The sequence below is a fragment of the Numida meleagris genome, chromosome 8 (genome assembly GCF_002078875.1).
Source record: "Numida meleagris isolate 19003 breed g44 Domestic line chromosome 8, NumMel1.0, whole genome shotgun sequence".
NCBI lineage: Eukaryota > Metazoa > Chordata > Aves > Galliformes > Numididae > Numida > Numida meleagris.
The window spans coordinates 676,059-699,721 of NC_034416.1; the positions used below are offsets into that span (position 1 = coordinate 676,059).

Sequence of the window (23,663 nt, forward strand, 5' to 3'; positions counted from 1 at the left end):
TAATAGGACTATTCCCTTGGCCTCGGAGTTTCAGGCAAAGATTGCAGACAACTAATGAGCTTCACAAAAGGCCCACAAGCCAAAGGAGCCGGGCTCAGCTTTGCCATCTGGAAGAATTAGCTTCAGAGTAAAGTTTTCTGCAGTCAAAAAAGAATTCAAATAAATGGATTGAGGTCTAGGGATGATCACACGGTCCCAGTTCCCAGCTCCCATGTGGCAGAGAGGAGGGGCTGACATTTCTGCCAGCGTCCTGGCAGCGCCCGTTCCCCGGGCTGGGCCCTGTCTGTGTCCCCCCACGCTGCACACGGCGGTGGCAGAGCCCCCCATGCCCACAGCACGCGGGAGCCGCTCCCCCGCTGCCCCACGTCTGCCCTGTGCCCCCGCTGGAGCCATTGCTCTGCTTCCATCCAGACGCATTCCGATCCGTTGTCATGCAGTGCAGTTATGAAAATGTATTCTCCCCCCACCCCCCCCCAGCTTTGAAGCATGGAGAAGTGGCTGTTAGATGCTGAAATATTTACTTTGCTTTTTCACGTTAGAGCTGGCAGCGAGCGGCATTATGCTTTATTAAAATGAGAGTGCTCTTACACATGGGCTCAGCTAAAAGGCAACGTGCCCTTTCTGCTCCATCCCACACAATGAGTCCTAATTAGTGAGAAATATCACTCAAACACCGGCCTTTCCTTGTTTAAAAACAAACAATGTATCACAGCTGATAAGAATTTAAAAACAAATAAACAGCGGTTTCGATTTGCATAGGACCTACAAATGAAGCGCGCTATGCGCAGTCAGGAGAGAGGATCAAACTGATCACGATTTCTTTCCAGAGCTGTGCAGACATGAAGACTGATGTTGCTGAAGCCAGCAGCCGGACGGAGGGGGCTTTCTGCAAAGCCAGCCTGGGTTCTGGCTCCCTTCGGGCAGACACTGGCGTGCTCCTCACCCCGACTCCTCCCGGCTGCTCTTTCAGACCTCCCGAGCTCCCCATCTTTCAGTGTCCCTCTCAGGAGACCCTCGTACATCATGGTTAGGTTTAGGTTGCCACCCAGAGAGGATTCTGCAGCTCAAGCCCCGTGTCACGGTCTGGTGAATGGCATGAGGAGAATGGCCAAGGCTTGCGTGGCAGTTATCAGATGTGAGAAGAGGATTCGCTGAAAAAACACAAGGCAGCAGAATCTGGGTGGGTGAAGCTGGGGCGTGGGCCCACAAGATGAATGTACCGAGTTCTGTGCAGTGAAGGGAAAGCCAAGCATTCATTGTCCTTTGCATCCTGGCAGCAGAGGGGCTCCCCTTGGGGCACTCACCACTCAGGTGACACATGTCCACCTGCCTGTGATGGAGGAGGTGCACTGGGAAGGGCCCTAAGGCAGCTCCGTGCTGGGAAGGGCATCACAGGGGTCTGCATTCTGCTGGTGACAGCGGGGCCGGGATGCTCTGAGACAGAGGGTCAGGGAATGCAGGGGACACCAGCAGGACGATGGGCGCAGCGCCTACAGGAGCACGGGCACCGCTCCGAGCTCTGGTGGGGTGTCCCTGTGATTCCCACACAGGGCTGGTCAGTAAGGTTTTATGTCGCCTTGCCCACACGGCCCTGCTGCAAGCAGGGCTTTCCACAGGAGGAAGGGCCCTCCAGTTGAGTTTCCTTTGGAAGAAAGAAGGGTTTGGGTAACCTGGCTGGAACAGAGCATGTTGATTCTTTTTTAATCCCCCGGTGGTTCTTAACTTCAAAATATTTGTCAAACTGAGTTCAAAACAGGACAGGAAGCACACAGTGCGGGATTCCTGCCTGCCTGCACGTCTGCAAAGCCACCAGCCGTGGCTCACGGGGTCCTGCAGCTGGGACAGAAGATTTACTGCTGCAGAGCAGGCGCTCAGCCCTGCGCTTGTTTTCCAGCCCCGTCCTGCTGTGTTGCATTACCGCATCGCTGCTGCCATCCCGCCTCATCTCCACATCCATGGCAGGGACATGGGCCAGCTCTGCAGTGCTCACAGGCACAGAGCTCCTCCTCCCAGGTGCCAGGCATGATGCTGCCCTGGGGACAGTGGGTGACAGTGCTGGCACTTGCAGGGGCACGGGGAGCGGCTGCAAGGGGTGGGAATGCAGTGAGACCGAGAGCAGGATGAGATCAACTGACCTGGAGGGAAAAATGAGAAAGCAAACACGAGCTGGGAGGCAGGCTGAGTGCAGAGAATGAGAGCTACCAGGAGGTTCTGTTAAACACGAAGCGGGAGCCAGCCCAGGAGGAACATACACAGAATGCATGCAAATCTCTTCTGCTCTGACAAAGAGCGTTTCCCACAGCCTCAGCTCAGAGCTCGGTGTGTGCACCCTCCCTGCAGCCGGGGCAGGGTGGTGGGCAGGCTGCAGGCTGCAGCCCTTGGTGTCTTTTCCAAAGGAGCCGCCAGCTTCCCGCGCTGCTAAAGCCCCAAACCACACTCCATAGGTTCACCCATCACATCCTCAGTCAGATGGGGAACAAAGCCCCATGGCCACAGCCCCAAAGTGCACCTCCCATCCTCCCCACCACAGGGCTTTCACAGTGCAAGGGACTGCTGGGCTGCCCGGCATCTCCTCTACTGCTGCCTGAGGCACCTCGGCTGTGCCCTCCAGCTGGGGCTATTTTTGCTTCAACATTTGAGGTTAAGCAGATCACCCATAGATCTTGGGGTCTGAAGGCTGAGAGATTTGCTGTGCTGGAAAAAGTCTCATAGTACGAGTCTGGAGTGACGTGGCTCATCCAGCTCCATCTGGGCACCACAGGAACAATTTCCAGTTGCTCTCAGCACGAGCAAGTGCCAACGAGTAAATTTTAGGAAAACATCAATTACAGATTACTGTTGTGGAACCTCGAGACCGGCAAACTCCAGCAGGTGCTGATGGGCCACTGCTCTGCCGGGTTCCTCCCCACTGCCTGCTGTGCTCGCTGGGTTATCAGCACCCACCTGGGTTCCCCGCACCCAACCCCGTGCCTTCTCTCCCCACCGTGTGCGAAAACCCCAAATCCGCTGCTCAAAGCGGATCATAATTCCATACAATGTTTCATTCTAAGCAGCACCATGGACTTGAAAACAATCCTGATCCATCTCTTTGGGGCTTAAATTCCAGCATCTGACTCTGCAGAGCCCCTGTGCAGCCACGCACAGGCATGGAGCGGATGCCACCTTCCCATTGTCTGACCGAAGCAGAGGCTTAAAAGCTGCTGCTCTGTAATATTTCAGCAAAAAGATCATTTTAAGTAGCAAGATGATAAGGCTTCCAGGTTTAAAACTCAGAAGCCATAAATGATCTCTTTGCCTCAAGAATTAAGCCCAATGAAAATACAATATTTCCTTCAGAAGCAAGAGCTCCCTCTTAGCCAGGAGGAGGATGGAGGATGACACGTGCCCCAGATGAGCAGCCAGCGATCAGCCCTGCCAACAGCAGAACGCAGCCGTGCTTCTGCGAAGAGGGCTTTGCGTAATCCCATCGTATTTACCAGAGCTCTGGAGATTGTCCTGCTGGAAGCGCGGGTAGACCGGCGATGCAGAGGTAGCGTTATGCATTTTTTGTCTGCCAGCACGCCATTATCACACAAAGCAAAATCCCAATTAGTAGAAGTCATGGATTTCTACAAGTCAACCAGTTGGCACAGACCTGGAGGGGGAGCAGTGCTAATTATCGATTATTTTGAATCAGTGCTCCCTCCGTGTGCTTACATCAGAGGCACTGCCTGGGGGGAGCTGCGCTGGGACACGTGGCAGCAGGGACAGCTCTTCCCAGCATCCATCGGCTCCGGCCAGCTCTGCCCTGCAGCTGCACCGCACCGCAGGCATCCACAGAGAGCACAGCCTGGGGACGGGCCCCCACCAAAGGCCAAGTTTTTCCACAGCCCTTGCAGCAAGGAGGTTCTCTCAGAGCGTGCTCAAGCTTCTCGTGCTCTATGTGCCAGCAGGAAGGTGGGAGGGTGCGGGCTCTCTGTTTACACTCGGCGAGGCTGAGCAGAGCAGCAGAAATTTCGCAGACCTCATCCTCCTTCTCGGGGCTTTGATCTAGAGCCAGGAGCCGCTCCTCACAGAGCTGCCCCGCGAGCCGTGCAGGAGGCCGGGCTGGCACAGGTGCTTGGGATGAAGTGGCAGCAACACTGGCTTTCATGTCCACGTGCAGATGGCTACTGAGCGTCATAGAATCCAAGAATGGCTTGGGTTGGAAGGGACCTCAGGGATCATCAAGATCCAATCCCCCTGCTGCAGGCAGGGCCACCAACCTCCGCATCTTGGGTGCTGCAATGCATTGTAAGGCTGTGGATGGGACAGGTGGCTGCAAGACATGCTTGCCAGCAGCCTTCAGCAGCAGCGTCCTGCTTTGTGCATCCAATAGGTGCCTCAATCATGCTACCTGTGTGCTCTGCCCACACTGCGGAATGCAGCCCCAGGGCTGGGGGTGATGCTGCACCAGGAGGGCACAACTTGTTGCCGTGAGCGCTTCCATCCACGGGCTGTGATGGATGTAAAGCGTTTAAGTCAGAACACAGCAGCCGCAGAACAGCAAGCCAGCCGAGCACTCTTCAATCCACTTTATTGATTTATTCCCTTCACTCCCATCCCTAATGCTCCTCTCAGCTCTACGTGGCTCAATGCAGCACAAATTAACAGAGCCCACAAAAGCCCTTTGAAGCCATTCCCCTGATTAACAGGTCTGTAGTGCTGAAAGATATCTTCATTTTAATAACCTGGCACTAAATGGATTACAGCCATGAAACACCACTCCCCAAAGGGAGAAGTGGCACATATTTCTGTGTGCTGTAGGAATCGACGAAGATTGGGACAAATGATTCAAATAAGGATCAAAAAAGGGAAAGAGGAAAGTTATGGGAGACAAAACGCTGCGGGGATTCAGTGAAGACTCCGTGATGGGTGTGTGGGGGGGGTCAGCACAGGGCTGGGCACACCGGGGATGCCTGCATCCTCTGCAGCAGACAGGAAGTGCCCTGCTGCCCCCCTGCCCCGCTCCAGCCTTGCTGCCCATGCTGGGGGCTCTGCACAGCCCTGCCAGGTGTCCTCATGCATTGTGTCCCTCTTTGTAAAGAGAACATATCCTTCAGTGATACGTCTGTCTCTCAGCACAGCCCCAAAACGTCTGTAGCTTCTTTTTCTAACCCAGCTGGACTTTCCTCTTTCTTTCCAGCCATGTCATAGCCAGGAACCTCAGGGCACTTCCATTTATCGTGCAGCAACCCGCAGAGGTGAGCACGAGCCTGGTGGGGGATGCCCCAGCTCCCATCCCAGATCTGCTCATCAGCAGGAGCCAGGCTGGGATCAAAACAGTGGGGGCAGTGAGCACATCCCCCAGGTCCTCCCAGGGCTCCGTTTTCAGTCTCCCACCAGGACTGAAAGCCTCTTGAGATGCTCATTCTGGATGAAGGCTCTCCATGCACAGAGGTGTGGGCATTATTCAGAGCCCTTTTCAGAGCTCAGGCTCCTACCTACCCTGCCAGGTGCTGGAGCTTTGGCCCTAAAGGCTTGTTGGGCCCCTCTGACCCTCTCCTGAGAGTGCACCCACACTGCCAGGTGCCTCGGGGGCATTCCCTGCCGTTGTCCCCCCCATCTGTCACCCCAGATAACCTCAGGCCCAGGGAAGGGGAGTGGAAGGTTCGGAGCCAGCCGGAGGAAGGCAGACGGATTATAAGGTGTTTATGCTTCTGCAAAATTAAAGTCTTGAAGGCGAGACAGGTTTACATTGGCAAAGAATTAATGGTTTGATGTAGCACAAAGGGACAGCGAGAGCAGAGAGAGGGGCTATCTATCAGCATGCACTGATGGCATAAAGGAAAGAGATGCAGGCATAAATCAGGTCCTGCACAGGAAATAAGGAGGATGGATGACAGGCAGTAGCTGGTGAGCTGTTACTCCTACAGTGCTCCTGAAGATGCAGAAAATGTGGCCAGGTGCTTCTAGTCCCCATTTCACCGAGGGCACAGTGGGTGTCCCTGGATGGGTGAAGCTGTCCCACTTGGAGGTGCTCAGCCCCAGCACAGCACAGGGCTGCAGGAACTGCACAGGCTGTGGGGCCCTGTCCCAGGCAGAGGGACACTGGGGACATCGGTCTCACACTCTGCAGGCGCCGATGAACAGGTACCACCTCTACGTCCATGAGGAACCAAACATACCTGGTGTGACTCCAAGCAGAGGATGCTTCTCTTCCCTGGAGCAGTGGCTGAATTTGACTGATCTGGGGAAGGTGCATGAACTGTTCTGCTCATTCCAGGCTCCCTGCAGCCTGGCCCTGCCCTGGACACACTAGCATCACCGTGTTGCTCCTTCTGCTGGTCCTCGTCCAGCCCTGATGACGAGCACCTTCCTCAGTTTGCCAGTCCCCACTTCTGAGGTTTTGGGCCCGGTTTTATCTAGTTACTCTCTAGCGCTCCCTGAGCAGCCTCTTGTGCTGCTCTGCACTTCAAAGGGAAATGAAACTTTACACATTTAATTGAAGCCAATTTCCTCCCTGTTGTCGGGTTAGCGAGGGGGGATTAATGTGAGCCAAGGCTCAGTCCCCCAGAGACACCCAAACATTTCAACACATGGGGCAGCCCCAAAGGATGGAGACCATGCGATGGGGAGCAGGGGCGAGCAGGGCTCATCGGGAGCAGCTGAAGCACATAAATCTCTCAGTCTATCAAGAGCTGCTGCCTCTCTCCACACTTTCCTTAAGCTATGCTTTACCTGAGGCAATTAAACTCCCTTTCATCAGAAGTCCTGGTGCTAATTTGCATCCTGCTTAGCAATATAATGGGGAAAAGGACCTGGGAGGTTCTGCAGGCTGGCACAGGGCCGGGCTGGACACGGCGCAGCTTGCAGTAAGTCCCACCGAGCTGCTCCATCCTGCAGCTGCTGCGGGTGGCAGGGCTGGAGAGGATCCCGCAGGCTGTGCTGGTCTTCTTGCAGTGCAAGTTGTGTGGCAAGGAGGGAAGCAGGGCTGCTCGGAAAGCAGAGAAGGATGAGGACTGGGGATATTTGGCGGTGCTCATGGGTATGGACCAGGCTCCGTTTCCTCTGCAGCTTCTCACCCCTATTAGGATGCAGTGCTCTGCTCACAGGACAGTGACCTCCTTGCTCAACTCCATCAGGCACTGTCCCATCTTCACCCCACCTGCGTGCCTGTCATCCTACAGGGTGCAGATGGGTTTAGTAGAGAGGGATGAGGGTGTCAGCACGATGCTGGAGCACTGGGCAGCTCACACCCCCTCCCCGCCAGCCATGCCATGAGCAGTGCTGCTCACACCCTTAGCTCGGGGCCTTCCCTGGAGCACAGGGAGCACCACAGCTGTGTGATACCCTGCAATAAAGCAGGGCCAGTGATGGATTGTACACGGGTCGGGAAAGCCGTGAGCTCAGGGTTTGTTTGGACAGTTTTAGGGTTGCTTTGAGCCATAAGAGCCAGCTGCTATCCACAAAATGCTGTCACAGCCACCGCTGGGACTGCTATTCCTGAGCTCTGACCCGGGGGCCCACGGCATGAAGCCTCCCTCCTGGCTGGCGCATTCCTGGGGCTGCCTTTGCTGTTTGGTCTGCTTTGAAATAGTTTCCAGTGCTGGTTGCTGGAGCTGGGGGAGCAGTGGGATAGTGCCATGGAGGAGAGCTGCTGGGGAGGGTGCAGGGACAGCATGAGGTCTCTGGGAACAGACAGAAGGCATTTAGCTCCAACATCAGCCCATCTCTGCTGCCTCCTCAGGCTGAGGGCTCGTGCTGGAGGGGGAATGGATCCATCTGCCACAGACCTGGAAAGAAATGGCACCCAGGCCCATCTGCCATGCTGACTGCGGACAGCATCCACAGCACAAAGGGGGTTTCAATCCCCACCATGCTGCCAGCATCTCCCCACATCTGCTGGAGGATCCCATCTGTTTTTCCAAGGGCAGAGCCACCACGGGGAGATGAGGTGTCAGAAGCAGGAACTGACGGGGGCCCCCAGATGGGACGGGGTGGTCAGTGTGCTGGCTGTCCAAGTCAGGCTTTGACCTGGGGAGATGAGTCCATCTGTGCAGCAAGATGGAGGAAGCGCTCCTGGGCAGTCCTGGGACAGCATCAGCAGCGACTCGTATAGCAGGGAGCAGAATGGGGAGTGTTGCATGATGCTGAGCTCGGCCCCTCTCCGGCACCACTGCACCTTTTAGTTTTGCCAAACAGCCTGAGCCTAAACCCATCCCCTGCTGCGAGGCTGCAGCCCACAGACATTAACCCTCCAGCTATAAAGCATGACTTGGTGTTTAACAACCACACAGCGAACCACAGAGATGCTAAAAACTGCGCTGGAATTCCCAAGCCAAAGACTGCAACTGGTATTAATTAGACCCTTCCCAGCCAACTTTTTTTTGGTGCCACCAGGTGGTTACAGCGCGTATCTCAGCTCCAGCGGGCTGTCCCCAGTGCCATCCAGCTTGGGACCACAGCGGTGTGCTGGGATGGGGCTTCCAGGGAGCCTGGGCCCTGCACTGCTGCAGGGGGCGGGGGGTTGGAAGGAGGGGGCACCTCACGCTGCCACCGTGCAGAACTGCTGCGGTGGAGTGGGCGAGAAGCCTGTGGAGAATAAGGGCTTTGCAGCACTGTTTGCTGTTCCTTGATGTAAGAATGTCCCAGGTACAGCTGACCCCAAAAGAGGCACCCACAGGACACCTGTGTGGCACAGAGGGGACATGGGACACCACAGGCTCTGCCCTCAGAAACCCGCACCCAGTGCTGGGGCAGGGAGGGAGGAGAAGGAGGGAAGAGAGGAAGGGTAGAAATGACCTCAGCGATAAACACTCCGTGATGAAGCGTCTTTCTGGGCCTTTCAGCAGCCCTTATTGCCCACAGGAGAGTCGGGCTGCACAGAGCTCTTTTCATGCTCTCCATCCTGCCCGTGCTCCTGCCCGCCCGGCTCCGCGCTGCCCCTCCATCTCTCATCGCGCCGATGCTCCTGGCTTTATTTTTTCAGGGTGGGAGAACGGGAGAAACCTTTGATGCCAGGAAGCGATGGGGGAATATTTTCTGCTCCTGAAATAAAAGATAAAACTTCCCAAGCTCTCCGTTTCTGCTGCCTCCCGCCTCCCCCCGTCCCCAGCAAGGTGAAGTCCCCGGCAGAGCCGGCTGTCATCCTTTCAGCACCTCGTTTCCCCGCTGCCGGCTGCGCAGGGAGTGCCTCTTCCTGTTTACACACCTCCGGCTCTCGGGCAGGGGAGAAACAAAACCAGCTTTCACGCGGCGCCGGGAGCCGGAGCGGAGCGGTGCGGCCGGGCCGGGTTCGTCCCCGGGATGCTCCCGGCCGCTGCTCGGTGCCTGCCCGCGGTGCCGTGCGACGCCAGCGGCTGCTGCGGGGTTCTGTCGCTGTTATCACGCAGCAACGTGAGCTGTAATGCTGATATAACCAGTGCGAGCCCATTTGAGGAGCACAGCTGCTGGAAACCACGGACGTGACCGACGTGTACTGTTTGCCCTGCAATTTGTTGAGGGCTGAGCCCACCCTAGCCCCACCTGTGCACACCAGCGATGGGCTAACAACCCTGCTCCTCTACAGCTGCAGCATATCATGGCCAACAAGCTTTCAACTGGAGAGAAAAAGTCTTCCACCCCTCTCCTCTGTGAGAGGGTTGTCTCTGCTTGAAGGTTTTGCCCTGGGGGCTGTGTTCGAGGGATGGAGCCTCCTGGCACTGTAGAGCTGGCGTGTCACTGTGTACGAGGGGACACAGTGCACACAGAGCTCCTCTGTGCTTGTGGACAGGTCCTTCTCCAGGTCCATGATGTTCTCCAAGCCCCAGCTGGGGATTTCACAGCCTCACAGCAGAGCAGAGCATTGAGAGATGAATGGGCTGAGCCGCTCCTCTGTACAGAAATTCAAGACCAGGACCTGCCTGGTGCATCACTGCAGCACACGGGGAGTGCTGAGCACCAGGATGTCAATAGCACCTGGACCTTCAGACACAGCCCTGGCTCTGGGCAGCACAGAACAGTGGGCTCCTAAGGCTGTGCTGCAGTGCAGGAGGTGGCCATAGGGCTGAGCAGAGCCCAGGAACAAGCTCTGACCCCAATCCCCTGCTGGGCCAGCTGCCCACAGGAGTGACCTTGCTGCACTGCCATGTGATGGGCACCACTGCTCCCTTGCTACCCAGGGCACACAGGGAGAAGTTTGCTTCAGCTGCATCTGGCAGTGATGCTCCTTTATTCATATATCATCAAAGTCACATCTCCTAAGACGTGACAGAAAACATACATACGAGGGAAAGAAGTAAAGTTTGCTGAGCAGGGTGGGATTTGTGAGCTGCTCGGGGGACGGCGTCCTACTTTCTGGTGCTTCTCCTCCCTGCCAGTGCTCCAGGCGAGCAGCCCCCGAGGACGCCCAGCCCTGACCTTCCCGGGGAGGCAGAGCTCAGTGAGATGCAGCCTCCCCAGATCCTGAGCTGGTATCTGCGTTAAGGACGTTGATTGAGCTCCTATTCAAATTTACTTGAGTCGCTGCTAGGAAGCTGTCAGAAAAGACATCTTGAAATCGTTCAGGGAAAACTCGGAGCATAAAATTTTAATTGCTGCTTTGTGAAATAGGGTTCTCTCAGCCTGGGTGAGCCCAGCTGCCTGGGCAGAGGCAGTGTGGTGGGGATGGGGATGCTGCCTTGTGGCAGGGCACATGGGCAATGTGCAGATAGCTCTCATTGCGTGCTGGAGGTGTCGGTACATACCAGCAGCATAAGACACACGTTTTGCCTCTGGCACCAGCAGCAGGCCCAGGTCTGGAGCTCCAAGCACCCTGCTCCCATCCCAGCCCAAACTTTCTCCTCTTTAGCAAAACCCTTCTGTTATTTGTAATAGATCTCACCTTAACCTCTAGAGTGTGCATGAATTATTCACAGTACCCTGTTTAACAGAATAATTCTATTTGGTTTCAGATTGAAAATTGCCTATGAACATCTTTCAACTCGTGTGATATCATTCAGAACACAGAAATTACCTGGTCCCTGGCCTGAATGTGGCAGCAGATGGGCTGCAGGTTCTCTGGCAAAAGCGCTGTGGGGGTCTGCCACCCCCTGCGTGCCAGCAGCACCCTTTGGGTCTTGCTGTGTGACGTGCTCGCATTACTTCACACACCTGCAAGGACCTCCATGCTCTGGAAAACCTTATGTCACAATTTCCCTTTGTTTTTAATAATGAAATCAAGTTACGCTTTCTGCAAGGACACTCTTGCTTTTGCAGGCCAAGCTTGACATTCATTCCTACTGTCTTAGGCAGGGACTTGGGGCAGGAATGCGGTGAGGTCTCAGAACATGGAACCAGCACAATCCCAGCCTGACATCAGCTCAAGCCCCACGAGCAGCTGCTGCTGAGCTGGGCCACTGCCAGCCAGCCCCACGGCAGCACACCCTCACTGTGAAGAGAGGCTGCTCCTGCTCCTTTGATGGGGGGTAGTATCGTGGCTTGTCTGAGCAAAATCCCCCTTCTCTCCCCGTACAGCTCCCTGCATTTGGAACTAATTCCTCAGGCAGCTGTTACAAGCCACTGACTGCAGAAGCCAGGCTGAGCAGGGGATAATCATTTCTGCTGCAGCCAAAAATACACCAGACCTTGGGTTTGGCTTTGAATATTCTTATCACAAAACTGAGGATGTGTGAAAGTAAGATGCAAAGCCGACCCGAGCATCCCAGCAGCCTGGGCCTGTGCAGAGTGTGGTGGTGCAGCTCCAGGCCATCCCCATCCGGCCCCGGTCAGCGCAGTGTGGCCGTGGGTGAGGGGAGGGGTTTGAGTACACACGTACCCGCAAACCTTCAAATATACAGTTCTTGTGGAGCTCCCTGTGCCAGCAGCTCCTAACACTGAAGGAAATACAGCTGGGAGCTCCAGGCCCCTTCCCGAGCTGCTCTCCCCTGTCTGCTCGCTAACAGCTTGCTGACATCGCTGAGTGCAGCATTGCCTGCCCCTCCGTCCCCTTCTCTCGCTCTGCACCCAGCGAGATCCCAAATGACTTGGAGAGAAGGGAGGTCCGTGCCCTGCCCGCAGGGCTGAATGCAGCACAGAGCCTCTCCAAAACGTCCTTCCACAAACACTTCAACTCGTCCCTCTGGCTCCCTGAGCACGCTCAATGGGACGAGAAAAATCCTCACAAAAGTTCGTCCCCCCCGGAGCCACTCGTCCGTTCCAGCAAACAAAAGGGCACTGCCGCTCCGCGAGGCCGGGGACAGAGCCGGGGGGGGGGACCCATGGGAAATCACACGGAGCGCTGCCGGTCCACAGGCAAAAACCACGCGAGCTCCTCCACGCAGCGCAGAGCTCCCGAGGCCTCGGGGTGCCGTCCCAGCTCCCTGCCTCCACGCTGGCCCCGCTCCGCTCCCAGCACGGCAGGCAGGGGCTGCGCGTGCCTGAATTGCAGCCGGGCCCGGGGGGAGCTCTTCGTGTCTCCTGCAGCAAGGCAGCCCCTGCCCTTCCCACGTGCTGTCCAGGTGAGCATGCCGCTGGTTTGCCTTGCCTCCAGCTGACCTGCGCTGACAGCGTCTGCTTGGAAGGGAATTAGAGCTCAGCAGAGCCTCCGTATCGCTGAGCCTTCAGCCTGCTGTGCAAATAACCCCGGTGTGTGGCTTGCTTGGCCTCATCTGCTCGGGATTAATATTAATTCCAAAATGAAGCTAGATTGCCATCCACTTTGCGACTCTCATGGACTCCGATGGGGCTGTCAATCTCCACCTGAAGCAAAGCACCTCGCTGTGCCTCGTCCCGGTGCAGGCGGACCAAAGACCTGAGCTGAATTTCCTGGGTAAGTGCTGCTCTGATTGTTCCAAAAAAGAGCACGCGCCTGCTGATGGCAGGAAGGGGGGACTGCAGAAGTCATTTACTTTTTCTCAATTTAAAGCCAGGGATGGTCACAGGAAACGTCTGTAAAAACGTCAAAGAGTGCTGAACACCTGAAGGCAGGCAGGAGGGGAGAGGAGCGGCTCGTCTGCACAGCGGTGGGCCGGGACCTGGAGAGGAACCCTCAGGATGAATCGTTCCAGATGTGCAAAATCATTTCAGCACGAAGAAGAGGCCTGGGTGGGGACCACCCTGCCCAGGTGGGGGCCAGCCCCGCGGGTGGCAGCTGGGCAGTGCGAGGCTGCACCGTGGGCATAAGGGGCATCCTCAGGAGCGCGTTGCTTAAGGCCATCCATATCTGGTAGGCTGTGAATGCTCCAAGATCCCCTCTGTCCCCCCGTGCAGTTACCAGCACATCTGAGTTACTCGGTGACATGTGCCGAGAAAGAAGACAACAGGCTGAAGCCAGCCCGGCCCCGGCAGAGACGCGGCTTCATCTCCTCCCAGAAGAACACCGCAAGTTTGCAACTGGAAATCCGAAAATTACTGTCTTCCTCCTCATCCTTCCTCTGAGCAAGCTCTTGGCGTTGTGCAATTATTTATCCGCTGGTAAGGGGCAAATCAAATATCATTAAGGTAAGCCCGGCAGCTGAGGGCCGGATGCTGGCTGCCGGAACTGCAGCGCAACGCGGAGCCGCAGACGGACGCGGCCCTTCCCACAGCCACACCACGACATCCCCCAGCGCCTTCCCACCAGCACAGCAATTACGTTGCACTTCGGCTAGCGTGAGCGCGTGCGTGACGCTGGTATCGATCCCAAACCGCTGCAGTGTGCAGAGTCTATAATGGCCTCGGATGAGACATCCCAGGCAGGGAAGCAGGATCTTCAAGCATCTGATGGATCAATAGCTTTCATAAACCAGACTGAAAAATAGGGGAGAGTAATAATGGGAACAGAAGTGCTGGGCTACACTTACAGAAGAAAAACAATTTGAGAAGGACCAAATAGCAACATTGATCATGCCACTGTTTTCCCATTTTTATCTTTCTTTGCAAAAGTATTCAGCTGTCTCCAGACAATACAAACATTCATTTAAGCCGAGGTGCAATTAGATGCTGAACGTTGTATTGTTGCTTTTTACATTTCAATTGTGTTTATGCGATTTAGAGATAATCTCGTCTTCATTGAGCAAGTCCCATGGGCAGTCCCCCTCCCGTCCCCTGCGCTGCCAACCCCTCCCCAGCCGCTCCTGGCTCTGCGGTGTGCTGGCAATGGGAGGCCGGGCCGGGGAGCTGCCATCCTGGCACAATGGTGTGGCCACTTGCACGGAGATGACGGCACGTTGCAGCGCGTCAGGATGCTCTCAGCACGGGGCCGGGCAGCCGGAGGGCAGCCAGAATGGCTCTGACAGCACCAGCTTGGCAGAGGTGGCACGGCCCTGCAGCAGCTTGCTGTTCGGGAGTGACGCGCGCCGGCTGCAGTGGGCTGGAAGAACTGTGTGCAGTGCTTAGGATGCGACACGTGCTGTTCTTGGCACCACCCGAACGGATGATAGCTGCTGGAATACATCTGACTCCGTTCTTTTGTAGAGATCTCATCTACAGCTGTTGAGAAGCTTTGCCAAGCAGTGTCAGGGCCGGGGCTCGCTGCTGGAGGCACCACGCGGCGCCTGGAGCCCTGCCCTAGCACACTGCCTCACAAGGAGCGCGTTAAGCAGCCTGTCAAGGGCTTCATAAGGTTGATTGAGACTTAGAGCATCAGTGCCAGTTTGCTCCTTCATCAGGGCCTACGGCAAAACTGCCAGGGAAAACACATTGGTTAGCTGGAGGCAGCTGGCAAAATATCACGGGATGCCGAATACCTGGGCAAAGCTGGCAGCAGGAATCACAATGAGGAGGTGACCTCGTCGAGAGCTGGGTAAAATCCAGCGAGTTTTAGATTTAAAGGGAGCAATCTGAGGGAAACCTGTCATGAAAGCTGCCATAAGGGTAAAAGCAATCAAAACAAAACACAGTTCTCTGGTTCAGGAGAGATGTATCGCCCATCTGAAGAAGAATGATGGCTTGTCACACTAACAGGCAGATTTACTCCACCAGAGGTGTTCTGAGGCCACAGAGTGGGCAGGGAACCCACGGAGCCATGCCTGGGAAGGGCTCCCTGGGGGTGCCATGGCCAGTGCCCTCCATGCCATGGGCAGAAACACACTGTCCCCATACGTCCCTGTCCATTTCTCCCCCCGTTCCTGCCCCTGCTGAGAGCTGCAGTGGGCAGTGAGTTGATGGTGGGCACAAGCAATGCTCCCATCTGCAGTCCTGCAGCCACTGTGCTCTGGGTTCTGCCCTGGCCCCGTGCCTGCCCTCGCTGCAGCACGGTTCTCCCAGAGAGAACTGGGACCCTCAGTACCGCTCTGTCAAATGGGACGGTCCCAGGAGAGGCTCCGTCCTTTGAGCTCTCCCCAGACAAACTCCCGCAGCCTCTCCTTTTCCCACTCACTCCACAGAGACGAGGGAAAAAAGTGGCCATCTGTTTGGAGTTTGCTTTGAAAAGAAAAAGAAACCAATCTTCTGGGACAGCATCCCCCAGAACCTGTTACTCATCCACTGATCCTCTGCAGCCTTGGCACAGGGAGCACCTCAGTAACGATTTTTCAGAAAGCCAGAGTCCAGAGGAGAGCCTGGTTTACAATTATTCTTCAGTTACATAGGTAATTTTAACTGGGATTAGCTGATCCTGTAAAGTAATTGAAGCCAGGAGGTCTGGGGCTGCTGCACTGTTATTATCACCATATGCCATTGGAAAAACAATGGGTGATGGCTGTCTTCTAAAGTGGTTTTCAAAACCCTCTAATTCAGCCTTTCCAGGTATGAAGAGAGAGTGAAATTTGACATGCGGGGAGGGGGAGAGAGAGAGGGCTGTAGAGACAAATGAGCAGAAGAACAAAATAGATCGAGGAGGACAAAAGGGATGTTGGGAGAGGCCGCAAAGAAGGGTCTGTTTCCTACACTGAACCCCTGCACAGAAAACAGAGGCTCCTCTTTTTCCAGCCTGATCCCCATGCAAAGTTCACGTCTGCTTCTCCTGGGGGGACAGCATTCATCCTCCGTGTCTTCGGAAAACAGCACCTAGGGGGCAACCACACTGCTGTGAAGCCCTCCCTTGCTGTCTGACCCCTGGCCGTGCTGGGTCCCGCAGCCTGGGCAGCACTGCACCCCATGAGGCAATGCCCCGTGCACCACCAACTGCTGCACCTGGTCACACTCACCGTGCTTGTGTCCATGGCTCAAACATCGCCCTGCTGCTTGGATTGCCCACATCATCCACCTGTGGGTGCCCCCCGGCCCCGGAGGAAATCCCTGCAATACCCTCTGCTCTTCCATTGCAACAGTGGGACCGTCTCCTGATCTCACCAGTAAGAGCCCAAGACGTATTAAACTGAATCATGTCTGTTTGCTCAGTAAAAATAATGTCTTAGGACAGGCCAAATGCAATTAAATCAGTGCTTCAGGTCTGGGGGACGTTCCCATGTAATGAGATTACAAAGATTTGCCATCAGGTCCGGATTTGATGGTGAACTACATGTCAAGGTCCCTTTAACTTCACAATAGAGGGGGTACAAACCCAAAACACAATCAAGAAAGTACAATGAAAACGGCAAAAAAGACTTCTGCTGGAATTATAAACAGCAGCGATTGCAGTGATTTCACCATAATCAAGGCCAGGCGGGGCCCCGTCCGCTGTCGTTATCTCCCCCACTAATCCCCAATGTGTTTCTGATTTGTGCTGCTCCGTCTGCAGGCACCGCCGCAGCCCCACGCCGGGCGGGCAGGGACAGAGCAAGAGGTGCTGGAGGTCAGCCCTGGCTGGCCCGGCAATGGCGGGGTCAGTGCAGGTGGCAGAAAGGAAAGGGAAGAGATGGGCGCCGAGTGTGTGCTGGGGCAGTGCGTCTCCTTCACAGAGCCCACGGAGAGGATGATGGCATCCTGGCCCGGAGCGCAGCGCCCAGGGGAGACCCGCTCCATGCCCTGCATCTCAGCGGGACGCCAGATGGATGCTGGCTGGTGTTTATGTGACGTGGGGTTCTGGCTGCCTGCTGGCCGGCAGTGCCAGGTTAACAGCCCATTTCTCAGTTCTTAAGTAATCCAAACAGCTGTCACTCTGCTGCTGGGCTGACATCCCACTCAGCCCTCAATTTCAGGAGCTCCCAGACAATGTGAGCCAGGCAGGGAGTGACCTTCCTTGGGAAGATGGATGTCCTCTCACACCCTGTGTCCTGGGGAGCCGTGCAAGGCGTGGCAGACAGGAGTCATGTCCCACCTTTCTGCGGGCAGCTTTGCTGAGCACAGGCTGCTGCTGCTCGCCGAGGCACTGAGTGCCAGGCAGCACCCTGCTCACCGCCACGCCACGATAAATCCCAGAGAGCTGCACTTGCTCCAGATGTGATGAAGGGGAAGTGTGAGCGAGAGCTCCCTCCCCAGCAGTGTTCCTGCGGCTCAGTGAGCACCACCAGCCCAAGCCTGCGTGGAAGTTCTGTGAGGCTGCAGCTGAATTCGACCTTCAGTCTGCTCGGTCCAGCTCTGTTTGCTGTCGTGCACTAGGAGAGCTGACTTGGAGAGCAGGAGCCTTGGCCTGAGCCCTTCTGGGACCAGCCCTGCTTCTCCACCTCTTGCCATTGCAATTGTTTTTATCCACCCTGCATGTTTTATAGGCAATCAAAGAGGCTGGTGCTTCGATGGGGCACTGACTCACGGAGCTCAGGCACAGCAGCATTCCTCCACACTTCTCACAGAGAAGCAAGCCAGCAAGACAGGGAAGGAATCAGGAGCCTGCTGCAGGGCTGGGAATGAGGACTGTCCAATTACTCAGTTCCAGCAGCTTAGAAAAGGACGGGTCATCACAGGCAGCCTGTGTGGGCGGGTGCTACCTGCCAGCAAAGGGGGAAAAGCATTGTTCTCCTCACCGAGCCCATTCACACAACTCAGAGCAGGACGCGGCCATGCCTGCCACAAAGCGTGAGCTGCTCAGTGCTCTGCAAACACCAGAAGTGATGCAGCTCGGCTTCTTTAAGCAGCAGCCTGAGCTCTTTCTCCTTCCCCCCTCTCTCAGTAAGGTCGGCATTGCCCAGGAGGCTCCAACCTGCACGAGTCTCTGTTTCTGCCCCTCTTCCCTTGATCCCAAACGGCTTTCTTTGTGGCAGAATGAAACCCCGATAGCCTCTGTGTGGTGCTGATCAGAGGGGCAGGAGGGTCCCCGTGTCCAGCACAGCCCCAGGGCTGCACCCAATCACTGGGGGCAGGAAAATGAATCAAATAACCTGAAGTAATAGATGGACTGGGGGAATGTGCAATTTGTTCACAGGCAAACTGTGAGCGATGTCAGCAGCAAAATTCTTTGAGTAAGATACCCAGCACGGATTGTTCATCCTTTCCAATGAGTTACCAGGAAAGACAGCATAAAGCTGAAGGTGTTCCACTGCTGGTTATTTATTTAAGGGTTGTTCTCCTCGGCAGGCTCAGGGCACTCAAGCAGGTGGTTTTGCTGCCTTCCTTGGGAAAACCCAAGGCATTGCCAATCAGCAGAAATAGGAGAAATCTGTGCTGGTGGTCAGCCCTGGTCTTCCTTTGCTGACTTACATCACCTTCCTTCTTTGCTGGCCTGGTTTTGGTCCACTCCAAACAATATTTCTTCCTCTTCAGTGCTTACACCCTTCAGATATTCTTAGACAGCTATTATGTCCCCCATCAGTCTTCCCTTAGTCTACCTGTAAGCATTCACCCCTTTTAATCTTTCCCCACCAGCCCGTCCCTCCTGCCCTCCATCGTCTCTGCAGTTCTTCTCCAAATTCACTCCGATTCATCCATGTCCTTCTTGTTTATGGATCCACGATCCCATTTAGCGTTTGATTTCTGCCAAAAATAAAGTTGAGCTTGATTGTTTTCACTGATGACTGAAAGAGGCATGAATTGTTGCTTGGAAAACAGTCCTTGAGACAGCAATACGAAAGAGAAAAAATGAAGGCAGCTCCATCAGGCAGACGAACACACAGATATTATCACGTAGGCCAGCTTTGGCTAGATTGAATCTCAGAAGTGCGTGATGACAGTAATAGCCGCCACTATTAGTGTGTTTAGCTTTTAAACAGAAATGTGAGTTATAAGTCAGGCCCCAGCATAAATCACAGAGCCATGAAAATCTTACGAATGCATGCCCACACAGTGCCCCAATATGAAATTCCATGTCCTTGGTGAAAGTAGCACTACTGCAACTTCCGTTGTGTAGGAAAACGCGTGTGTTCAACTCAGATACTGCAGCTTGGCTTCGGGCACGTCGCTGAGACCTTCAGCGTGGGAAGTTATAGTCTTTTTTTTTGGAAAGGAGCATTTGAATTGCCACGTGGTGGGGAAGGAAGGTGGCAAGGGCAACATCAGGCTGCAGAACCAACCTCACCTGCAATCGAGCAGCTGGCCCGGCCACCCTGAGACGAGCCCGGTAATGGGACTACACGATTTGCATGCCCGAACGCCGACAGAGGAGCCCAGTTTGGATAACGTAGACTCAGTGCTGATGCCTGGCTTCAGCTTGCAAATTGCCCTCCCAGGGCTGCGCTGTGCGGGGTGCAGGGCCCCGCAGCCCCTCGGCTCCCGCTGCCCCGGGCCGGCCGCTGTGCGGGGTTGCGGGACGGTGAGACCCTGCAGAGGCTAGGCTGTATCTCAGGGGGATTTCCATTTAAATGCTCTTTGGCAAAGTGCCCTCAAAAAGCTGCTGACGCCTCGCGGAAAGCTTTGGAAAACATGCTAATTAATGAGAAACAAAGCAGCATCTCGATCGGATCCGAGGGCCCCTGCGTTTCCCTCTCTCGCCGCCCGTCACCTCCAGAGACATGTGCGTGACAAGGGCAGCTTTGTTCCTCCGGGCTCCGCTCCACGGCCGCGCGTTCCCGCAGCTGAAGGCCGCTCCTGCGGGACCCCGGGCAGAGGTGAGGGCCGTGCCGCAGGCTGCCTGCCGCGGGGCCGGGGCAGTGGGCACGGGACACCGGGACCCTCCGAGCCCACGCTTCTGTGACTGCGTGGGATGGGACCAGGCGGGGAAGGGGCAGTTTGCCGGCATTGCTGCACCGCACTGCAGAGCTGCGGGAGTACCCTAGAGATCCGTCTGGGAGCAGGTATCCTGCACACTGGGTGGGAACGCAGTTCTTCCCTCTCTATATTCAAACGTGTATCAGGCTGCACTAGAGATGAGTCGTTCAGAAAGCGGAGGGAGCTCTGTTATTCGTCTTTGCTGCTGGGGACTCGCAGCCACCTCCTGCAGCCGCTCCAACCCCAGCAACCTTACTGAGACGCGTGGGCCCGAAGGTGACCACCAGAACAAAAGCATTGTGATCCTCGGGGATTTCCTTTGATTTGGTTCCATTTTTCCCCTTGCAGTGGGGTACCTTGCAGCGGGTACCGAGACCTTTTGGGTGGACGTGAAGTGCCTCTGAACTTCCCCACCAAGCAGCAAATGCAGGGCTGAAAGTAGCAAGCAGCAGCTCTCTGCTCCTCGATGATCGAGCATTGAGGAGGATTGATTGTCCCTCGTCTGCGTGAAACCTAAATAATTCATCGGGGCAGGGATCTAAGGAGAGACACTGGGCTCGCACAGGGGCTGCCGGAAATTTTCCTACCACGCTGGGGAACAGCAATGAAGCGATGAAAGAGGAAGAATGCGATAAAGAGAGAGAGCATCAAAACTGAGCCCCACTGCTGGGGTTTGGAGCATTCCCACTCGGCGAGGGGAAAGCGAGCAAACAAACGCAGCAACTCCAGCTGGCACGGAGCGGAGGGGCAGAGCGGCTGCAGCCCTGAGCTGGCATCAGGCAGCGCATCTCAACAGGAGCAGCAGCACCGTGCGGGTGAGCGGGGTGAGCCCGAGCCCCAGGGCCCTGCGTCGGGAGAGGCTCTGAGAAGAGGCAGCCCTACGGCCAATCACTTCCCCAACCCTGAATTCCTCCTTTCTCCTGGAGAGGCGAGACCAGCACGGCTCCTCGCATTGCTTTGCATCTGAACAAGGGCTTAAATGTCCACACGGACTCAATGCACACTGGAACCCTTCCAGAAAGTCAGCAAATTTGCACTCCCTCTCCCTTTAAATGCTTTGGCTTCCTGCAGGAAAATGAAATCCATTAACAAGTTCCACCCCTGCTCCAAATTCAAGGCTAGAACTGTCAATGCTTTAGGAACGAGCTAAATGGAGGGATTTCCATAACAATCAACAGCTACAGCATTAATCTATAGTCATATTAACCTGGGATGACAAGGACACGTCTGTCTGTTCTCTCTAATGTAATCTACCATTATACTCGGACTCCATTGAAGTCTGCTTTGTAGTATGCATTTGGCTGTGATCAGCTAATCTCTCTGGCTTTAAGCACAGCTCAGAAAAGACAGCGAGGGAGACAGACAGAGCAAAGTGATGAATATGCATGTGCGTGTGCTTAGCATGTGTCTGCCTCTAATGTATGTGCAAGCATGTGCAGCTGCACATCGGGGCTGTGCCCGTGCTGCATGTTGCGGGGCTGCGCTGTGCTGCGTTGTGCGTTTGCAAGGTGCCAAAGTGCACGTAAGGCAGAAACGGGCAGAAATGGGCTTTGCATTGTGGGGATCGGGCTCCGTGGATGTGCATGTAGGTGCAAACCTGCGATGTGCGATGCACTCTAGCGAGCTGAGCACAGATGAGCGTGCTTTGCTGAGGCTGCAGTCAGCCCCGTGGCTGTGAGTTTCCCATGTAGCACAGGGGTGCTCATTTGCTGGTGGTCTGTGGGATGCTGCTGGGCCAGGTCCTGGGCCAGTCCCAGTGCCATGGTGCCAGCACTGCTCAGTGGGTTGTCCTCGTGGGGACGGCAGCCCTGGCTGTCCCTTCACTTTCTCTCATCCTGCTCTATTAATCCCTCTTGAAGAAGCACCTTCCCCAGGCGTGCAGCATGCCCTGAGCCTGCTTTGGGATTAGAGGCGATTTCAGAGCTGCAGCGGTGCGCACCAGGATGCCGTGCACCAGAGGAGCTTATGGGGTCAATTCCATTCCCAGCACTGACTCCAGACACATCAGAAGATGCTGTGATATCAGCTCCCACCTTCTGCGAGGAGCCTGTTCCCAGGCGGGGATTAGAGCCTCTGCTGCAGAGGGGCAGGCAGCAGACTCCAGTTCCTTTGCTTTGCTTCTGTTTTTTAATTACCGGAGAGCAGGAAGCACATCGCATCCCAGGCGCTCACCCTGAGGTGGGGAGGGGATGACAATGCCACCCGACCTCTGCAGGTGAAATTCCCAATCTGCTTGAGCTGCTCTGGGTATTGCTGTGTCGGGAACCTGGGGCTGGGAGGGCCAAGCAGATGGGTGCGTGGATCCAGAGGAGATAAACACTGGGAAATGAGCTCATCCGCTGCCAGCAGAGGCAGAGCAACCCAGAGCTGCGCATGCCCAGCGCCCTCGTGCCCCAGCTCCCTGCCCCCACACCTCGTGCCTTCCTCCTCTTCTGCCCCTTGTAGACACATTTCTGCTCCTTTTGGGAACGCGTCCGATCCAGTCCGTGGTTTTGGTGTTACTGTTTACTCACACTGTACGAGGGGGTGGAAATCGGAAACTCTGATTCACCACGATCTTTGCACTGAAACTTTACACACTGGAACAATTAATTATCCATTAAAACCTTTGTCTGTGTGTATCTTATTGTTCCAGGCTCTTATTGAAGCCACTCAGTGAAACAATCGCTCAGCCAGCGTTCGAGTGTGGTTAATCAACTAACAAGCTTATAAATACAATAGATACAGCAGAGCTTTGCTCTCCGAGGGCTCCGTAGCCGAAGGGTCTCCAGCCACTTCCCAGTATGCCCAGTTAGCTGCGGCCGTGGGCACTGGCACTGCTGCTGGGGACGCCGTGTTCCAGGAACAAACATCTGAGCATCCCACTGGGTCTTGGGCAGTGCTGGGATCAGCGCTCGTAGCTTGGGATCCCACAGTGCTGCACCTTAGGAGCAGTGGCACCTGGCAATGCCAGGGCATGCTCCCCGCTCCAGCAGCAGCCAAGCCAGCTGGTGGTACTGGTCCCACTGGGCAGAGCGGGGCTGCAGCCCGTCCCGTCATGGAGACACTGCTTTGAGGCAATGCGGTGTGAGCTCGGGCCGACGGGCAAAGCTCTGCTGAGGAACCTGGAGAATTTCACCCTCCCTGGGATTAGAGGTGACCTTTTGTCTTGGGAAGTTGTTTCTGCGCCTGCTGGACGGGCACAGTCTGGGAAAGTGGCATTCCAAGGGAAGCAGGTGGAGGAGTGAGGTCGTTAAGGATGTGTTTAATGATAGAAAATTTCTTTCAGTTGTATTTAGGCCATAATTACAGAGGCTGTAAGAGTATTTATTTCCTGACGATTAATGGCAGGCCAAGGAGAAAACTTTCCCATCAGCGCCGCTGCAAGTTTCAATTATTTTTTTCAATGTTGTTTATGTTTTCCTTGGAGCTCGCGGGAGCTGCCCACGGGCACTCGGCCTCTCGGCACCTTTTGCTGCACGCACGGGGACGGAGAAGGTCAGGAGACAAAGCCGGGAAGTCAGAGAGCTTAGGGTAAGCCGGGAGGATCAGAGCAGCTAAAGAACAAAGTATTTAATTGCAGGGTGGATGAAGGGACCTTTAAGTGAACATCAGCCAAATGCGGAGCTTTCGTTCCAGTTTTCCTAACGAGGTTCCTGACTGGCCTTACTGTGCCCCACAGCCGTGCAGTGCCTGCACAGCTCCCTGCCATGCCGGGCAGAGCTGCTGGGAGAAGAGATCTGCTCCCATGCCCACCGAGCACAGAGAGCCACGAGCTCCTGAGGGCCAGCAGGGCTGCACGGATAGGAAGCCCCAGAAAGCAACCT

The 23,663-nt window shown here is 55.4% G+C and overlaps 2 long non-coding RNA genes across 2 annotated transcripts; one reads left to right on the plus strand and one right to left on the minus strand.

Moving 5' to 3' along the window:
• On the minus strand, positions 6,335-9,479 carry LOC110403413. Its single transcript, XR_002441653.1, has 2 exons — positions 9,121-9,479; positions 6,335-9,009 (listed from the first exon to the last, which is right to left on the minus strand). It is a non-coding gene; the product is annotated as an uncharacterized LOC110403413 (long non-coding RNA).
• Positions 12,228-22,468, plus strand: LOC110403388. Its single transcript, XR_002441638.1, has 3 exons — positions 12,228-12,748; positions 12,845-19,757; positions 20,206-22,468. It is a non-coding gene; the product is annotated as an uncharacterized LOC110403388 (long non-coding RNA).